This window comes from Hydra viridissima, unplaced genomic scaffold (assembly GCF_058129835.1).
Source record: "Hydra viridissima isolate aposymbiotic clone 2 unplaced genomic scaffold, HvirCarnegie_v1 scaffold_16, whole genome shotgun sequence".
NCBI classification, from domain to species: Eukaryota; Metazoa; Cnidaria; class Hydrozoa; order Anthoathecata; family Hydridae; genus Hydra; species Hydra viridissima.
The window spans coordinates 7,652,586-7,669,746 of record NW_028324315.1 but is presented as its reverse complement, the minus strand read 5'-3'; the positions used below and the strand labels follow the sequence as shown (position 1 = coordinate 7,669,746).

The window sequence follows — 17,161 nt, the reverse complement described above, 5'->3', positions numbered from 1 at the left end:
ATTATGTTTTGGTTCACAAAGTGGTCTAGTTTTTTTAACACAAAGTCTATAATCTATATGACACAGATAAAGTAGTTTTAAAAACCAGGTAGTGCTATTTATATATAATGTGTTATACATATGCTTCTGAAAGAGTATATATTACTGATCACTATGTATATAGTCCACCAAATCAGAAAACTTCTATTAAGTAATTATGGCATTTTTAAGATTTTTTCGCGCCTTTTTTTCGCGCCTTTTTTGTCTTTTTGCAACCATCTTTAACTCGCAAAGGAGTCAGAGAAATACTAGAAATTATTCACCGGTACAATCTATTAATGAATGGTTGTGATCGTTTAGACCAATCTGTGTCATATTACAGTAATCTAGATGGAAAGACAGTTAAGTGGTAGAAAAGAATTTTTAATTGGCTGATAGAAGTAACTCAAGTTAACTCTTACATATAATTTTTAACTCGTCCACATAATTCAAAAAGAATTACTCTAAAAAGATTTAAGGAGAATCTTATTGAAGAACTAGTTAATTCTTGTATTACCATGCCGCCTGATAACATTTTTAAAAAGAGTTCGACAAGTTTTAAATTCAGTCTTAGAATGATTCAACAATACAAGACATTTGATTAAATATATTGAAAGCGATAGAAATTGTGTAGTCTGTAGTACTCCTGTCAAAAGAAAGCGCACTAATTTTATATGTTCTGGCTGCAGTAATGAACCTCATTTGCATCCTAAAGATTGTTTTTTGATTTAGCATTCCAGATAATTTTTTTTATCATTGGAAGTACTTAAGAATTTTTTTTTTAAAGCACATTTTACAAAATATTTGACTTTTTTTCTGTTTAAATTTTCAAAATTCAGTTCTAAATAAATCTGGTTTTAGCTTTTTTCTGTTCTCAAAAGAAAAGTAAAACTATTTTTTATTACTTATGATTACATTGCCTATGTAAGTTAGTAGAAATGTCTTTTTAGATATTTTATTCTTAAAATATATAAAATAATTTTGTTTTTGACTTTAAATAAAAAAAACAACGTTTTTGAACTTCTTGCATTTTTCAATATGAAATGCTGTGTATTTAACTTTTACATATTTAAAAAGATCTTTTCTTTAGCTTTCTTTATATATATATATATATATAGTTTGTTATGGTTTCAAAGAGATTTATTACTTGAATTTCAATAGTTTTGAATAATATTTTAACTTTTTTTTTTTTTTAAAAAAAATCGCGGTAGTGAAAGAGTTAATCCGCCATTTTTTCTGCCACAAATTTAATTGCAAAAGACAATCATACAACAAATGTTGTTTAAAAAAATATTAAGAACTGGTAAATCATATCCTCAGACTATTTTAGATCATCAAAAGAATAGAGAAAAAGTGTTTTTTGTGGTCGCAAATGTCATATGAAAAAAAATACCCAAAGCCATATAATTTCTAAATTTCAGAGCTGTTTTTCGTATTATAACATTGCTGATAATCGATACCCTACTGGATTGTGTCCAAGGTTGTTATACTTAATGATTTTTAACAAAATATATATATATAAAAAGTATACATGTCATAAACGTAAAACCATTCACATAACTGAAAAATTGGATACCTTGTTGAACTCAAAGAAAAAAGATTTGATAAATGAACCAAATCTCATTTCGCTTGGTACTAGCATATCTTTATCTTTTTAAGGTGTAGGAGTATAGTTGAAAGAACAAATGTTGTTTATCTCAGGCAGAAAATTAATTTGACATTGACTGGTCAAAGATGATTATCCCGGCTAAAACACAAAAATCTAAATTGTTATTTTACTTGTAGATCTGTTGTAAAGAAATATAAATTTATAATTTTTTATATAACTTCAGTAAATTTAAAACTTGCAGCTGTGAAATATGCAAAATTGCAAGAACGCAGGGAAGGATACCCAAGAAAAAATCCAGTATAAAGAATTTTAAAACGGCAGCTATTAGTCCGCGGTGTAGTTCTTGTCTGACTAAAGTTAAAGGAGGATTACATCATAAATGGAATGCAACAACGCTCAGGTAGAAAACGTTTTTTATAACTTTGATTATTTGACTATGAAAGTTTGTATACCATGTTCTATAGAAAACAAGTTCGTAAACGTAATTTTTTTTTTCAGAAATAACATATCAGCTGCATCCTGATATCAATTTATTAGAAAAACCGTACTAATTTGCGTTACTAATAGAGAGATAAGTGAAAAAAATGTTTAGAATAATAAATCAAAAATGATAATTTTAATATAAAAAAATCTTTGTAAGCTTTTGAACCTATAACCTTTTTAACAATCTAAAGTTGTCGAAACCTTTTTTCATTCAGTCTCCATAGTTTTGTAACTTATTTAGATGTCAAAAACAAATGGCTTCTCACGTTATTAAAGAAAAAGTATGTAGTGAAAGTGGTAACACCATTTCATTGAAGACAGGAGGTAGTAAACTGAAACTATCTATTGGATCTAAGAATACTCCAAAAACAATCAATTTTACTCACAAAAAACTTCTTTATATTGGGAATTCTCTTTCCTTAAGTAATCATCAAATCATAAAACTTGCTATTATGATAAGGTAAAATTGCAATACTTATTCAAATTTAATTCTGCACAATAAAATGATGCATTTTTGGAGTAAAACTTATTATAGAAAAAAATTAATAACTACAGAGTTGTTGAAAAAAGAAGAAACGCTGTAGAACCTAAACTGAAAGGCTTTGTCTCTGATTTAGACAGTTCCCAGTGGGCACAAGAACATTTTGTAAACGTTTTTTAAAGGTCCCGTGAAACGTTTTTTAATGGTTTTTAAAACGTTTATATGAAACGGTGACCGGACGTTTTCCTAAAAACGTTTTTTGAACGTTTTCTAAGCGTCTTTCGAAAACGTTTTTTAATGGTTTTTTGAACGTTCATATGAAACGGTGACCGGACGTTTTCCAAAAAACGTTTTTTGAACGTTTTTTTATAGGTTTTTATTGTGTGTAAATGAAACGTTTTAACATTTTCAAGGATTATCCTAAATGCATTTATTTAAGTATAAGTTATTTCAGTAAATAACTTATGTTATGCTGATACAAAATCTTTTACAAACGAAAATTTAGGAGCAACAGCCTAGATCTTGATAATTTAATAAATTTCTAAAAGTTGAATTTTCTGTTTATTTATAATATAAGCATACAAAAAAAAAAAAGCAAAAATTTATAAATAAGCCTACAAAAACGTAATAAAATAATTGTTATGCTCTACTGTCAAGAGCTCTCTTCAAATGATCTTCAACTTATCGACCGAATCGAACGTAGTTGTATGTGACACCAGTGTTTCTAAAAACAGAAATATTATAGGACTCTTTTATGGATTCCAACTAGCACATATAAAGGGTGTTACTTGAACACACATTTATATTCATGGCAAATTCTACACTTTACTTTTAGTTTATTTAACAACTTTACCCATTACTGAGAACATATGCACAAAAATCTTTATATTACATTATATCTATAATTTAAAATAACAAATATAAAAACTACCAATTAGAAATTAATAGAAATGCACTAAACTGTTGTTAAAACTGAATAATTTTATTTTAATACTTTATAATAAAATGTGTATCACAAAAACTAAAAAATGTAAAATTTCATACATGAAATAAAAAAAAAACAACAAATAAACTGCATATATATATATATATATATATATATATATATATATATATAGTGCACAATAAGCATTAATGTATAAAAATAAATTATAATAATAGTGTATATACATATTTTTAAATAAATGCATAAATATACATACGTATATACACAGATATATAGGTAGAACATTTAAGGAGTGTTGCTACTTTGACTGAGGGTTTTGGTTTGGGCAGGCAATTTATCAATTAAAAATCTTTTATTTATAGTTTTTAAACTTTTTCTAAATTAATTTCTTTTTTATTTAAATTTGACATTTAATGGTAAAAATTATATATATATATATCAAAATTTTACTATCACAAAAGAAATATATAGGCTATGCAGTTATCTATGTACTTTATTATAGCTATATAATACCATAATACAAATTAATAGATTAATAAATCAACTATAACAATTTACTTTAATATTATAACATTATTTAAAAATACTAATAATATTATAACATTATATAAAAATACTTTTATATGACCATATGAAAAATCATAAAGCGTATAACAGTTATATTTAAAAAAGTTTTATTAAAAAAGGAAAACTTGCAATGCTCAATAATTTTATAGAAATATTAACCTATGAATGTAATTAGGGAAAGAAAATGTTTTTACTTGTACAAAGGTTGTAAAACAGCCCTCCTAGAAATAGCTACGTACATTAATAATAAAATTAAAAAAATTAAAAACTTTTATAATTCAAACTTAACTTGTATTAGGCTCTGACTATTTCTGTGTAACTACAATTGCTTCATTGTTGCTTATATTTGAGGATGGTAGTTTAACTTTAGCTATGGCAGTTTAGTACATACATACATACATACATACATACATACATACATACATACATACATACATACATACATACATACATACATACATACATACATACATACATACATACATACATACATACATACATACATACATACATACATACATACATACATACATACATACATACATACATACATACATACATACATACATACATACATACATACATACATACATACATACATACATACATACATACATACATACATACATACATACATACATACATACATACATACATACATACATACGTACATAATATATATATATATATATATATGTATAAATATATATATATCTATATATATATATAATATATGTGAGAAACCTCAAAAATTAACTTTGCTTATATATCTTATATATATCTTTGTTTAATTTTGTCTAATGTTACGCATGCGCAGTTAGACGTTTACAGATTTCATAAAGCGTTTTTTAAAGGTTTTTCTAAGGTCCCGCAAAAGTAATAAAAAAAAGTCTTATTAAAACGTTTATCAAACGTTTTTAAAACGTTTTACCAATATATTCGACGTTCAACCGACCATTAAACGTTTACTAAACGTTTGCAAAACGTTCCTGTGCCCACTGGGTTTAAACGTTTTACTAATATATTCGACGTTCAACCGACCATTAAACGTTTACTAAACGTTTGCAAAACGTTCCTGTGCCCACTGGGTTATCTTCTTCCATTATTTACCGAAGAAAATATTTTATTTGAATTTAAAAACAAAGATAAAACTTTGGAATATAAAAATATCACAGAGCGTACTGCAACAATGTTACTCTTTTTGTTAAACTACTCCTGGATCTTAAATATGTTGATTCTAAGAATCAGTTGCTAAAGATTGCTATTGACGGGGGAAGCGGTTTTATCAAATTTTGTTTAAATATAGTTAATCTCAATGAAACTTTTGAAAATTACGACAAAGTTGAAATAGACTACCTTAAAACAAAACCGGTAACAGTTTGTAGGTCTTTATATAAAGATGGTCTAAAATAAGCTTTAAAGATTCGTCAGTAAATATTTCATTTCTTCTTCTGGTAGCTCCAGAAATCCCAGAAAGATATTTAAAACATTAAAATATTATTTGAAATGTTAAATCTTGAAAAAGTTGAGCAGATTGTGAAATTCTGACAGGTATATCTCCAAGTAGCAGTTCAATTCATCCCTGTTATGCATGTGAGTGGAATAAAAGAGAAACTTGGACAAATGCTCCATACAGAACTTTCGAGAGCTGTCAAAACAACGATACAAAATTCAAAGAATCTGGTTCAAAACCTAAGTGTGCACAACGTTTTAAGAATTGTATAAACCCTGTTTTAGTACATAGAAATCCCTCTGAATTTCTTGTAGATAGACTTGTTTTACCGGAGCTTCATATAATGGGGACAACTGTCAACCATCTAATGGATAACATGAAGCGGATTCGGTCGGAAATAAATATGAAGAAGGTTTACGAACAGTTGCAAATTATTAAGACTTGTCAGCATAGTGGAAAGTTTAATGGAAATTCTTCTCGAAAATTTCTCAAAAAGTGAGAAGCCTTTAATGATAAGCTGCCAATTAAACTAAAGTCTTTTGGAGAATGCTTAAGGTTGTTAAATTTAGCTGTTGAGTCTTGCTTTCGATCCGGACTTGAAGAAAACTTTCAAACTAATATCGAAAATTTAAATGCCTGCAATAAAAATTTGATTTTGGAACATGGTATTACTTTAACACCAAATTTTCATATCCTGTTCAATCATGTATCTGAATTCTGTAAAACAAAAAAAATGGGCTTTGGTGTTTATTCGGAGCAATCAAGAGAAAGTGTTCACTACCTCTTCAAAACTGCCTATTGGAACCGGTACAAGGTGTCCGCAAATAATTCTAACTATGGACATAATTTAGAAAGGGCATTAAGTTCTTATAATAGAAAACATCTTGTTTCTCTTGGACATGTTGATCTAAATGTTAATAATTTTTAGTGATTCATTTAAAGAAGAAATAGTTTTTAATTTTATATTTGTAAATATTTTGATGATTTAAAACATTCCGACTATGTCATTATCCACTCTTAAACTATATAACACAATACCATCTGTATTCTTCATTTCCCATAAATTTTCTGTAACTTTTACAATAAAATTTTTAATGAAAACATGGCGGACCAAAAAATGGCGTATAACATTTGCAAAACAAAGGCGCAAATTAAAAGACGCGAAAAAATCTTTAAAATGCCATAAATACTTAATAGGAGTTTTCTGATTTGGTGGACTATATACATAGTGATCAGTAAACTATACTCTTTTAAAACACGTTGAAATTAATTTGGACACAAATTAAGGAAACCTAAATTTATTTAAGGCTAACTGTGTGAGGCAAAATCTCCAATTTTAGTTCCAATGATACCATCCCACAGTGGGCCAGTGACTGGACAAAAGTATAAAACCCAAAGTCAGAATTTTAATGTCATAATGGTTTTAAACAACTATATAGATATTATAAAACAATTTAAAACCGTTTGATATACTTATGATGTGGTTGAAGTAGACGCGAATGTAAATTAGAAAAAAAAATTATAAAGAGAAAAATGTTGTTTAAAAAATTGATGGAAATAAGTAACATTTACATAAAATATTGCGCATTTTAAAATATTATATTATAACTCTATGTATTATCTGGATTTTAAAAGTTGTTTGACTAAAATTGGTATGTAATTAACATATTTGCAGCAACTTTAAACACGCTTATTATTTTATATTTTATTGTATGACTTTTGCTTTTATTTGACAAATTTTTTTTTTTTAATGCTACATCTTGCTTTTATACTTAGATGTTTTGAAACTTATATATGTTTTCTTTAATAATTTCATAAATATGGCTGCCACTAGGCGCCACCTTGGTTTTCTTTCACATTTGAACATCTCTTACCTGACAAAAAATCTGTAATTGCGCCCTTTTGTTAGATAATGAGATGAGCAAATCTCAATATCAGCGCTTAAGAAACAATGCGAAAAGCAAAAAAAGTAATTTATATCCACCATACAATGATGTACGTGAGGCAAAAGAGAGGTGTTTGCCTAGTCGTGAATTATGGGCAGCAACAGATTACTCTGTAGGCATCAATATCCAAGCATTGGTAGATCATACTGTGCTGTGGTTGTTGGAAGTACAACATGAAGTTATCAATTCGTTTGTTTTTGATAGGCTAATTCTGCGCTCAAAGGTAGGTTTTGATGGGTCAACTGGGCAAAGCATTTATACACAAGTTACTGATGAGCTGGAAAACAGAAGCTTTGTCCAAGAAGCAAGTTTGTTTCTTACCGGCTTTGCACCACTTGAATTGACAGGATTCTCTGGTCAAGTGGGGAAGATTGTTTAGAGAAATCCACATTCGTCATCAACATTGTACTGCCGAATTGTGCGGTTTAGGTTTGTTAAGGAGACAACTTATGTAATGAATGCAGAGCATCAATTTCTTGAAAATGCTATTGGAAACTTAACTACAACTCCTGTGCCTAAGTATAAAACGTAACTGTTCCTTACAAAGTTTATGTTACCATGATAGATGGAAAAGTAGCCACTGCATTATCTACAGTTACTAATTCAAGTTAGTGCTGCTCAGTTTGTGGTTCAATGCCAAGTCAAATGAACCAACTTAATATTGTTTGCAATTTGCCATTAACTCCGACCAGATTGAAGTATGGCTTGTCAACACTTCATGCATGGATTCGTAGCATGGAGTGTTTGTTAAAAGTCGGCTACAAATCTGAAGTGAAGAAATGGTAATTAAGGTCAGATGCAGACAAAGAAAAAGTTAAAGCTAAAAAGAATTTAATTCAATCTCGGTTCAGAAATGAAGTTGGGCTGGTAATTGATATCCCTAGGTCTGGTGGTTCTGGATCATCAAATAATGGCAATACTGCCCGACGTTTCTTCAGAAACGCTGAACAAACAGCAGCAGTTGTCAATGTTGATGTGCATTTAATTAAAAGGATATATGTTGTGCTGTACACTTTGTCATCTAGTTTTTGATTGATGCTGATAAATTAAAAGACTATTGCTTAGAAACAGCACAGCTTTTAATGCAACTTTATCCCTGGTACTACATGCCACAGAGCTTGCACAAAATCTTGATACATGGGTGGCAGGTTGTTGATGAGATGGTGTTACCAATTGGGATGATGAGTGAAGAGGCCTTAGAAGCAAGAAAAAAAGACTTTAAAAAATTCCGTGAATTTTTTTCAAGGAAGTGTTCGCGTTTAAAGACAAACGAAGACCTTTTACGGCGTTTTGTGTGCTCATCCGATCCAGTAATCAGTGCTTTACGATCACCTAAGCACCCTAAAAATAAAAATTTTCCAAATGGTGTTGTGCAACTCTTAAAAGAAAACCATTCTTTTATTTTGTAATTTCGCCTGAACTATATTGTACATAATTATTTTGTATTTTTAAATGTAGACGCTTGTAAAATCTGCTAATTAGAAAAACTAATTAACTAAGCTAGAGTATAATTTTTTTACAGGGAACCAAGTTTATCCAGCAACATGTAATAGCACGTGTAATAACACTAGTTAATCATATTAAACTGAAAAAAGTTTTGCTTTCCGCAAGCGAGGATCAAAGGGAGGATTTCATAATAAAACACGTGCTAATTAGTGTACATAACACAAATAAAACATATACAAGTAATTTTAGCTGTTGCTAAGCAAAATTAGGTATCCATAGCAACTAAATAAAAAAAGTATATTTACTTTTTTAAAAAGTGTGACCTCATATTGGTACTTATGTAAAATTTGGTGATCATAGCACTTGTAAAAATATCTGAAAAAAAAAATGTTTTTGCTCCCCAAAATTAGGTATCCATAGCAACGAATTAAAAAAATAACACCTTCATAAGAAGCGCAGACATCATACTATTACACATCCTAATTTTAGTCAATATAGCCCTAATATTAAATAAGTTATGAATTTTGTCCAGTAAAAGTGAATTCTGGCCCACTGTGCATCCTTATTAACTAGCTCTTCGTTATATCTGCCCATTTAGAAGTTTTTGTTTGTCAAAGTATACAATCTTCACCTCCTAGTCCGCTGATGAGTCGTTTAAACTTTAAATCCTTAATTGTATCTTGAACATAAATTTTGACATTGATATAATTTTTGCTAAATAGACAACACATTCCTTCAGCATTTAACTCTTCGTGAGCGTTATCAGTAGTTGGGACAATAAGATCGAGCAAATCATGATTAGTTTCTGTTTCTCTTATCAAAAGCACAGGACGTAATGATCTCGATGCATTCGGTGAATAATTTTGCCACAGGGTCATATTTTTACTATCTCGATGGTATATTAGTTTTAGAGGAATAAGACCATATTGAAACACATTTGATTTGCTTTCAATCATTTGTTTTGATTTCATTATTACTTGCTGCCCTTCTCCATCACAACCATCCTTAAAACACATCTGATACTCATCGCCGTCTACTGGAATAAAAGAATCTTTAATTATATTCAAAACAGAACCAATTTTCATTTTTACAAGCTCTTTGTATTGAACAGAAACACCTCTTCCAGTCGAAACTTAACTAACTGTAGGGCGCAGTTTTTTTCTTCTTTCAAGCAATTCATCGGTTGTTGGGAAGTATATGCCTTTTGAAGCAAAAAGAAATCTTAATTTTCTCATTTGCTCTTTACTTAATGTAAGGGAATGCATTAGAGCAATTGATTTATTTGATGTTTACCAAGATAGTTGCACTAGAAGCTCCTTCCTACCAAAAGAACACCACAGTTTTTTAGAAACTTTACAACTGTCATTCTTTCAAAAAGAAGCAATAAAATTTCTTGATTTTTTATAAACAACAAAATTATCTTGGTCTGGTCCCAAAAATAAATGCTTTTAAATTTAAGTTAGTGAATGGCAAAACTCATATATATGTTATCTCAGTTTCAACCTTCTAAAAAAATGTTGCTGGATTTTCCAAGAGCTTCACAAAAATCTTTTATCCTCTTATTTTAAAATATATATTGTTGACAAGGACCATTCAACTATGTTAAATCTTGTTTGTTGAATATGTGAAGTAGATATAATGAAAATATTCTGAAAGAATTGAGAATTCATTTTATGTAAACACCAGCATTGACAATAAAAAAGCTCACCCACAACAAATGTGTAAGAGATGCTATACCATTTTGTGGAACATTAAAAATGATTCAAGCACCAGTGTTAAAACAATCAACTGACCATTACCATGCACAAACAAGTGTTTTTGTTTCCCCAAAATTTAGGTAAGGGAAATTAAAAAGTTAAAACCTGCTCGACCATGTATCATGGAACAAAATTAAAAGAGAATGACCAGGCCAATCATAAATAACTTAATTGACAATATAACAAAACCAACGTTGCGTTTAAATGAAATTGATATTGATCCTGTATCAAACCCAGATTTAAAGTTATGTATATACAAGTTATGCAACAACATTATGTACAAGCCACTAGTACTAAAAGAATGTCAACATTCGTTTTTCTCAGAGTGTTTGTTTAAGGAGATTGAAGGAAAGTTGGAAACAGAAGCAAAATGCATTATTTGTGAACAATTCTGTTTATGTATTACAAATGATAGAGCACATTCTTTTAGGCTGCATTAAGGTATGAAAATTAAAATATACAGTTAAAGAAAATGAGCTTAAACACCTACACGAAGAAAATTGTACTGGTAATAAGTTATTGCAGACTCAGATTTGCAAAAAAACTACAAATGGACTTGACACAACTGTTGCTGATGTGTTTTTATTAAAAGAAAACGATCCTATACCATGGATTGTAGAAGTTGCTGCATTGCATGTTATAGAGCAAAAGCTAGTTAACTCTGAATCAAACTCTTTTGCCTTTCTTTCCGGAGGACGAAAGGTAGCTGCATTTTAGGTATTATGGCAGAAAAAAAAAAGGTTTATTGTTTTGTGGTAATTGTTAAAATAGAATTTGATTTCAATTCTTACATTCAAGCCTTTGCACTTTACTTCCGACTCAAAGCCATATGAAAACAGCTCTGACGATAGTGTGAGGGCAATTGAGAAAAAATATTCTGGTGTTATAAAATCTTTAAATAAGACCTCTTGTTTTCCCAGCACATCACAACTTCTGTTAACTTCTGCTATTTTAAATCAATTTGGAGAAAAAGATAAAATTAAAATATTGAAAATATTAGACATTGTCTTATCAGTTATAAACGCAGAAGAAATGATAAGTATAAAAACACATATGGGAATCACATGTTCTAACGTGAAGATACTTGCAAGGTAAAATAACTTAAATTCAAACTTTAAATTGAACCAAGTTGCGAATAAATAAAGGTTTTTAAAAAAATGAAATGTTTCAAATTTTGTATTTGATGGCTCAAATCAAAAGATATAAAATTTGCATCAAACAAAAAGCAAAGAAACGTAGCTAAATCCTGGTTTGGAGTTTTGATTGGATAGTTTGTAATGCACCGTTTAACTTTCTTTTAAAAGAATCCATAGATTTATTTGAAATAAAAAATGCTCCTTTGACAAACCTGAGGATTTTATGACATTGATGGAATGCAAATTATTTTAATTGACAGTAAAACATTTTATTTTACTTTATGTTAACAAGCTTTCAAATTGCATTTTTTGTACTTTTTCTCTCTTTCGATACTTAAAAAACTTTGAGCAGTAAAGTTGCAAAATAGTTGCAAGACAAACAAGCATTATAGCGTGTTACTCTTGCAAAACATGCCATTCTCCTATTAGTGAATTTTAATTTTATAACAGAATTTACGGCTATTCTCTAATAATATTAAAGCTTTGATAATATTAAAGAAAAAATATAATTGAAAAGACGAACTTTCATAGAACAATAAAAATAGATTTCCTTATAATGTTCAAATTTATGGTTAATAAATTTAAAGCTGCTTCACCTCGTTTTCAACCAGATACCAAACCATTAAGCTGTTATAAAGTTTCACTAATTTGTAAAAATTGTGGATGAAATTATAAAGATGTTCTCACAACCGTCTAGTAAGTATTAAGCTATGGTAAAAAATCAACCTTTAATAAAGATTGTAGCAGAACTTATGAGGACTTTTCTCACAATCATTAAGCAACTATAAAACTATGGTAAAGTTTCAACCATCGTTAATTTTGAAAAAGTCATTTAAAAAAATTTTGCTTTTATAACAAACGGAAAAAAATTTATTCAAGATGCAAGAAAAATAAAGAGATAAATCTTTGTATAAAATGTAGAAAATTGTTAAACTCATGTATTCTTGTAGAGATTATAAGCAAATAAGGATATAAGACAAAAGTGATTATGTTAGAACAAGAAAATGAATGGAATGCTTGAGTGACGTTGAAGCTATAAAAGGGATTTGTATTTACTTTAGAGCTAAAACATATTTGGAAGGAGAGAAGAAGAAAAGAAGACGAAGTTTTAAAGAGAAAGTTTTAAGAAAGTTTTAAAAAGAAATTTAAAAAGAGAAAGAATTTGGTGATGAGAAAAAGATTTTGATGAACAAGCAGTTTAATAAGCAGTTGAATAAATGAAGAAAAGAAGAAGATTTAAAAAAAAAAAAAGAAGAGATATTTGTAATAAAAAAGACAAAAATGATTATGTTAAAAAAAAATAAAAATTTAACAAAGTTATAAAAAAACTATTGTACTTTTACTTTTTATTTAAATAAAACATCAAATGAAATTTATTTAAAACATCTCCCAAGGGAATTTATCTGAAATTTTACGTTCCTAATTTTCCGGCTGTAAAAAAAAAATTTTTAACTTATCACTCTTTTGAGCAAATTTTCATTCATTTGCATTTAATAATTTCATTCAATAACTCAATACAAATTCATTTATATTTATAGGTTCCTCCATCCATAACATTACTTTCAACTTCTATTATCTTCAAACTTTTTTATCGTACATTGGATAAACCCAGTAAGGAAAAAAACGTATATTATACGTATAAAATACGTCTTTGACCTACTCTTCGATACGTATATTCTATTTCTTAAATGCAAATCTATAATACGTATTAATTAGATGATTAAAATGCGTTGATAATAGACGTATAACAGACGTATAACAGACGTATTTGAAATACGTCTCAGATATCTATAATTTGAGTATTCAATGCAAATCTATTGTACGTATTAACTAGATAAATAAAATGCGTTGGTAATAGACGTACAACAAACTTATTTAAAACACGTATTAGATATCTAAAAATTCAGTAATAAATGCAAATCTGTGATAAATATAAATATATTAAAAAAAAAACATAAATATATTTATATTACAAGTATGTCATTTATAATAAAATACATATACTATTATAATATAAATATTTCTCTTAAATATCAATGGAATGATGCAACCTTCCTGGGGCATTTTTAAGTTTATTTCCGACAATTCGAAATAATTCTTTTTCGCTAACTTTATAGCTGTCTTGTATCGCTTCTAAAATAAGTTAAGCGAAAATAGTTAAAATTAAAAATATGGTTAAGAAACAATTAATATATCGACAACTTGGAATACAAGTGTCGTATTCAAAATTTTTGCAAAAATGACTATGTACTATATATATATATATATATATATATATATATATATATATATATATATATATATATATATATATATATATATATATATATAGTACATAGTGTTATATGTTATTGTTATAGTATATTGTTAGTGTTATATCAATGTTATATTTTACAGTGCAAAGTTGAATTTTTGTTTAAAATTCAACTTTGCACTGTAAAATATAACATTGCATCTAACAATGCACTGTTAAAGATGTCCTATATAATTAATAATAAAATAATCACATCTAATTGATACAATAAATTTTAGTAAACAAAAAAAGTTCAACTATTTTTTAAATTAAAACCAAACTAACTTCCTTCTTCCATTGGAAACTGTTGCTTTTCTTTTTCTAAACAATAAATCCCTTTTCAGATCGCATTTAAATTGGCATTGATTAGAGTGTGAAAACGAGTTTATAAACTTACTTAAGCTTTTGCTTTGTTTAGCCCCAATATGGCGACTTGGCAATTGGGATTGACTTCCTTCTGCCATTGGAAACTGTTGCTTTTCTTTTTCTAAACAATAAATCCCTTTTCAGATCGTATTTAAATTGGAATTGATTAGAGTGTGAAAACGAGTTTATAAACTTACTTGAGCTTTTGCTTTGTTTAACCCCAATATGGTGACTTGGCGATTGGGATTGACTTCCTTCTGCCATTGGAAACTGTTGCTTTTCTTTTTCTAAACAATAAATCCCTTTTCAGATCGTATTTAAATTGGCATTGATTAGAGTGTGAAAACGAGTTTATATACAAGTCAAAACGAGTTTATATACAAGTCATCACCATATATATTGTTTGCTGACCTAACAAAGAATACAAGCAAATTGTGTGCATAAACAACAAAATGATTCCTGAAATCATTGTCTTCAGTCAAAAGTATTCTCATAGCAACATGAAAACACAAAAAATGATCATATATTTTTTTGGAAACAATGCCTTTTAAAACTAAATGCCCCGAGTATAAAAAGAACTGCCTAAACTCAGTAGCTTTCCAAAATGGTAAGTCGGACAAAGATCGAGATTGCCGAACAAAATCAGAAGGTAGCATACCATTTAAGGCCACTAACCTTGCAGATAAGTTTTGAACTTATAAATTTGATAGCTTGCAGATTCTTGGCCCTTGTATTAAAAATGTTAGAATTCGTTTCATTACTCCTAAACATGTCAAATGCATGTAGTCTAAAACAAAACTATTAATACAAGAAATTTGCAAACTTATTAGAGGAGTACAAACTTTTTGGTGGTCTTTGTACAAGAAAGCATTAAACTCATGTGTTTCTCTTGGCAAACAATCATGGAAATCATTAAAGACAATTTTATTGTTTTTGTATGTACCTTTTACTTGACAACGTTTACAAGAAAAATATCCAGTATGGCCAATAATACCTTTGAGAAAAGAGCGAGCTGGAGCATCGCAAATAAAACCTTTTATTGAAAATGGATATCTCTTACCCTCATATAAAATTCCAGAAAACTGCAATAACTTTATCTCATCTATAAACTGAGAAAGAAACACCTCTACAGAATTCGGTTTTGAAAATCCACAAAACAAGCCAATTAAAAAAACATCTGAATGCAAAAACCTCCCTAGAATAGGCCACAATTGCTTTTTAGATGATTTAAAAATTGGAAGGCCATCAATGTTAATGAATAGCTGAACACTATCAACTTTATTATTTTGAATTTTATTAAGTTCCCTCATAATTCCAACTTCAACTCCAAAATAAGTGAAAAACCCTCCTGCCTTTTCTTCAAAGTCAATACTCCTGGGAGTATTCAGAAAAGTTCGACAATTTTTTGGTAAACAATGCCCTTCATTTATAAGCAATTCAAGAAAATCATTTATGCAATTATTACTCATGTTGTGTTTTAGTACCAAATGTCTTAGTTTTTTACTGAAAGTTAATGAATCTTTTATTGGGAATATATCAGGATTACCAATTGATTCAGCGGAAGATATATATTTATCAGTATATCCAAAATCAGAAATACTATTATGATCAGACAAGTAATTAACTTGCTTTTCCATGTCTTTCAAAGGCTGTGTTGTTGGTATATCACTAATGTCACTGCCATTGCTGGTTGAATCAACAATAGTATCTAATATTGCATTTAATCTACGATACTTTTTGAAGTATGCCATATTTAACAATATTGAAAAAACCTAAATAAAACTTTTGCACATATAAACTTTTTAATTAACTTATTACTGAGTTATTAACATTATAAATATATATATATAGAGAGAGAGAGAGAGAGAGAGAGGAGAGAGAGAGAGGAGAGAGAGAGAGAGAGAAAGAGAGAGGGAGAAGGAGAGAAAGTTTTTTAAGGGCGAGAGAACATGCTAGAAAAATGAACAAGCATTCTTTTGATATATACGTGATGTCCAAACCACAAGCAAACTTTTACTTAATTGTAGTATAGTATTAAAGTGTCTAAGTATACTTTTTTTCAATGAAATTCGGCAGGTAGTAAGAAAAAAGGCTTTTAACAGCGAGAGAAAATATAAGAAAAATGAACCAGCATTCTTTTGTCGAAGGAATGCTGGTCATCAAGTATATATCGAAGGCTTCGATATATACTTGAAAAATATAAATAAAATATTACATCAAAGAATTCCGTTTAGAATTAAAGTTCCATAATTGTATTATTCAAAAAAAGTCTCTTTTTATACATATTTCTAAAAAATTACACACCAAATCAAGTTCATCTATGCAACTTTAAAACTAACTTGAAAAAGTGTGTCACAATTTGGCTGTTCCGTAAAATCCGGATTTACGCGAAAATTATTATTATGCGCTTGCACATACAAAAAATATACGTATTTAATACGTCTCTTAAAGATAAGTTTTGTATTCCGCTGCAACTCATCTCGAATGATCGTTTTTAAAACTTGTTTTTATTGTCTACTCTAGAAAAAACGTAAATAATATTAAAATAATACGTATTAAATGCGTCTTGTTCTTGCTGGGAAGAACATCCGATAAAAAAAAAAAAAATAAGAACCGTAAAAATCAAATTAAATATTTCTAATAAACTAACATTAATCGGC

General features: G+C 28.6%; 1 long non-coding RNA gene and 4 pseudogenes across 1 annotated transcript; 3 read left to right on the top strand and 2 right to left on the bottom strand.

Moving 5' to 3' along the window:
• The window catches only part of LOC149877859 (uncharacterized), a 219,495-nt pseudogene that overhangs the window by 199,198 nt on the left and 3,136 nt on the right, over positions 1–17,161 (bottom strand).
• LOC149877862 (uncharacterized) lies at positions 1,294–2,031 on the top strand (annotated as a pseudogene).
• LOC145192710 (uncharacterized) lies at positions 2,365–6,056 on the top strand (annotated as a pseudogene).
• On the top strand, positions 10,147–12,069 carry LOC149877861 (uncharacterized; annotated as a pseudogene).
• On the bottom strand, positions 14,313–14,797 carry LOC149877860 (uncharacterized). Its single transcript, XR_016447863.1, has 3 exons — positions 14,699–14,797; positions 14,533–14,622; positions 14,313–14,456 (listed from the first exon to the last, which is right to left on the bottom strand). It is a non-coding gene; the product is annotated as an uncharacterized LOC149877860 (long non-coding RNA).